General features: G+C 40.2%; 1 non-coding gene across 1 annotated transcript; it reads right to left on the reverse strand.

The window, feature by feature from the left end:
• Positions 1–2,995: 2,995 nt before the first annotated feature.
• LOC137949157 (small nucleolar RNA R71) lies at positions 2,996–3,102 on the reverse strand. The gene has a single exon (XR_011111728.1). It is a non-coding gene; the product is annotated as a small nucleolar RNA R71 (small nucleolar RNA).
• Positions 3,103–3,312: the final 210 nt, after the last annotated feature.

The raw sequence follows: 3,312 nt of genomic DNA on the forward strand, positions 1-3,312 counted from the left end.
TCTGTAGATAACTCTGATTGGAAAAAAAACGTTTTTACTTTTAAATTAGACTCAAATATCTTTCCTTCAAGATATAATTTTCAATATGAAAATCTCAGTATAGAGGTGAAAAAGGCAAAGAAAACTATGGGTGTATGAACTGAAAAAAAATAACTACGAACCTAGATGTTGAGGACTCAATAGCTAACCGAGTCATACAATGGAGGCACACTGAGTTAAAGAGTTAATAGCTTTCTTTCCATATTGTTTTAAATTCATTTTTATGCATTAATTAATTTAAATTGCCATAGGGGCAGAATTGTAATAATTAACCCAAAAACTATGGTTGGTGTCAACCCTACTTAGAGGGCAAGGGAATGAGAAAAAAGGCAAGTCTTGAATTAGGTTAAACAGGGTTTGGAGTTCTCCTTGAGGAGCTCTAGGGTTTGCAGGTCTCCTTGATGACCTCTAGGTCCAGGTTCCCTCATGAATCTGAATTTCCTTCTTCCCCATTTTAATTTTTGTTTACATCAATCCATATCAAAGAGGAGAGGGGAATTGTTGTCCCTATTTCGAGTTCAATCAGAGGCTTCAGCCTCCCATTCATTCAAAGAAGCTATAAAGGGTTTATCGCTCTCTTTTCGAGCCTAGTTTGAGGCTTCTCCATCACCACACCACGACCAGCAATAAATGAGAGTTTTTTCAGCCTCAAGACTAGCAAGAAGCCAGGTTAGGAACCGATAGATGCCATATTCTGACATGAGAACTAGGTTAATTATAATATAATAACCCTGATAATTGTGTTATAGGTGGTTATTTATCGGTTTTCAAATGAAATGTGCATTTATTGAATTTGGCATTAATCACTGTCTATATTGCATATTTTTCTCTCCTGAATTATATTTCATTGCTTTTAGGGTTTATTTCTTCCTGAAATCCTTTTTATGGATTCAATTATGGAATTTCAGGAGAATTTTGGTGGAGAAGGAGATATTTACCAAAATGCCATTAGTGAAACGGAGGGGATTTTTTAGGGCAAATCGTATTGAGAAAGGGGAGACCATCGACCGAAACAGGGGGGGTCATCGACCGAAATAGGACAGACCATCGACCAAAATAGGGGAAGACCCGAGAGGATTTTGCAATTGTCGTTCGCTGCGCCACCGTCGTCCACCGTCGTCCGACAACCGAGAACAAACCCAAGGAGAGCTCGAGAGAGTCTCCGTCACGGCAAGTTCGACACTGCCAGTTTCTACTCTCCAGGCAGAGAGGTGATCCGAGAGGGCTCCTCCGGTGCTGATTCCACATTCCGACCATTCTCTGGCGTCGATTACCCAATTCCGACCATTTTTGGAGCCATTTCGACTCTGACCGAGACTCGAGAAAGCCGGTGAGAGGACTTCGGCTCCATTCCATCATCCGCCGCACCACCTCCATCCGTGGGTTTCTATCCTTCATCGCCGGCATCGTCTCTACCTCCGGCCACTCGCTCTTGCAATCCAGAAGCCATCAATTTCTGAAAATTGCTGCCGCGAAAACGAGCCTTTGCTCCCCGAGCAAGAGGAAGGAGAAGAGGAGTAATCCGTCATTTTTTTATTTAATTTTTCTATAGTTTGAACTTAGGTTTTGAATGTTTATTAAATTTGATTTGAGAATTAATGTTTATCGAATATTTGTTTTCCAGATATTTGATTAAATTAGCTAGTTAGGGTAAGATTGTAATTTAGGTTGGATTTTGGTATTTTAATCCGATTTCTGTCTGTCACTCTATGCGCCCGAGAGGGGCTAGATGCAAGGATTTAGAAATCGGACTCGTGATTACGTGGCGCTAGAGAGAGGCACTAATCATGGTAAAATTCAGAGTTGATAATTTTAGCATCATCACAATAGGAAATTGATTCTTTGCATTCTATTGTAATCCGATCTCTGTCATTAACTCTAGGCACCCGAGAGGGGCTAGACGTAAGGATTGAGAATCCGGATTCGTGATTACGTGGCACTCGAGAGAGGCACTAATCACGATAAAATCCAGAGTTGACGTTTCCAGTTGTGCAAGTAGTTAATTAGATTATTGCGGGATAATTTAGGATATAATTAGTGTTTAGTTTCGATTAATTCATTATATGTTGTTAGGCTAGTTGACTGAAGGATATAAAAAATTTAGTCCTCCCTGTGGATATGACCCTCGCTTCCCGCTAGATTACATGAACAATTCGTACGCTTGCGATGTATAACAGCCGATGTAATTAAATTTCACATCAAGTTTTTGGCGCCGTTGCCGGGGAGGCACGTATTAAGTGTATCTCTTTGTTCTCCATAGTCTTAAGTTAGATTTATTTTTATTTTATTATTATTATTTTTTTTTTTGCTTTCATAATTTTATCTTGATGATTTTGTATGGAGTTATTTTTATGTCTTCTAGTTAGTTTTATTTCTTCTAGTTAGTTCATACTTTCAGTAGTGAGTTTGTTAGCATAATTTGATAGTTAGTTTTGTTTCTTTTTGTGTTTTTATGCACGGGCGCCGCTCCCTACGTGAACCATTAGCTCCCTTTGTTGAAGAGGTAGAACATATTTGAAGGAAAACACCCGAAGTCAAGTTAGGAGCTACCATGGTCAATCAAGGTGAACCATTACATTTACCTACAGCAGGTGACCATAGAGCCCTAAGGGATTATTCTATCCCATCCCACTTCACATCACCTTCTTGCATTTTATTGCCACCGACTACTGCTGCCAGTTATGAGTTGAAACCGGGTGTGATTCTACTCCTCCCTACATTCTATGGGTTGGAGAAGGAGGACCCTTATTACCACATCAAGGACTTCTTAGATATTTGTGCAACTTTCAAATTCCATAATTTCTCAGATGACTCTATCCGGTTAAGACTTTTTCCATTTTCACTTAAGGATAAGGCCAAAGCTTGGCTTAATTCCTTGGAGGTGGGCAGCATTACTTCATGGGACACATTAGTCACAAATTTTTTGTCCAAGTACTTTCCCATTTTGAGAACTACAGCTCTCAGGAGAGAAATCTCCAACTTTCTGTAGTAGGAGGGTGAACACTTTTATGAGGCTTGGGAGAAATGGAAGGATTTGATCCGTAGGTGTCCGCATCATGGGTTTGAGAAATGGCATTTAGTGAAGGTCTTACACCCCAAGTTAGATCCATGGTAGATGCAACTAGTGGTGGGAGTTTGATGGGAAAGAGTGCTAGTGAGGCGTGGGACTTCTTTGAAACGTTGAGTGATCAATCTCAGCAATGGGGTTCGTCATTTAATGTTGATAGGAGATACCACGATTCCAAAAGAGGGGGTCTCTACGAGGTTAGTGAA

This window comes from Aristolochia californica, unplaced genomic scaffold, assembly GCF_029961685.1.
Source record: "Aristolochia californica isolate CCGP_79_NKW_82.1479 unplaced genomic scaffold, dmAriCali1.0.hap1 SCAF_13, whole genome shotgun sequence".
Lineage (NCBI taxonomy): Eukaryota > Viridiplantae > Streptophyta > Magnoliopsida > Piperales > Aristolochiaceae > Aristolochia > Aristolochia californica.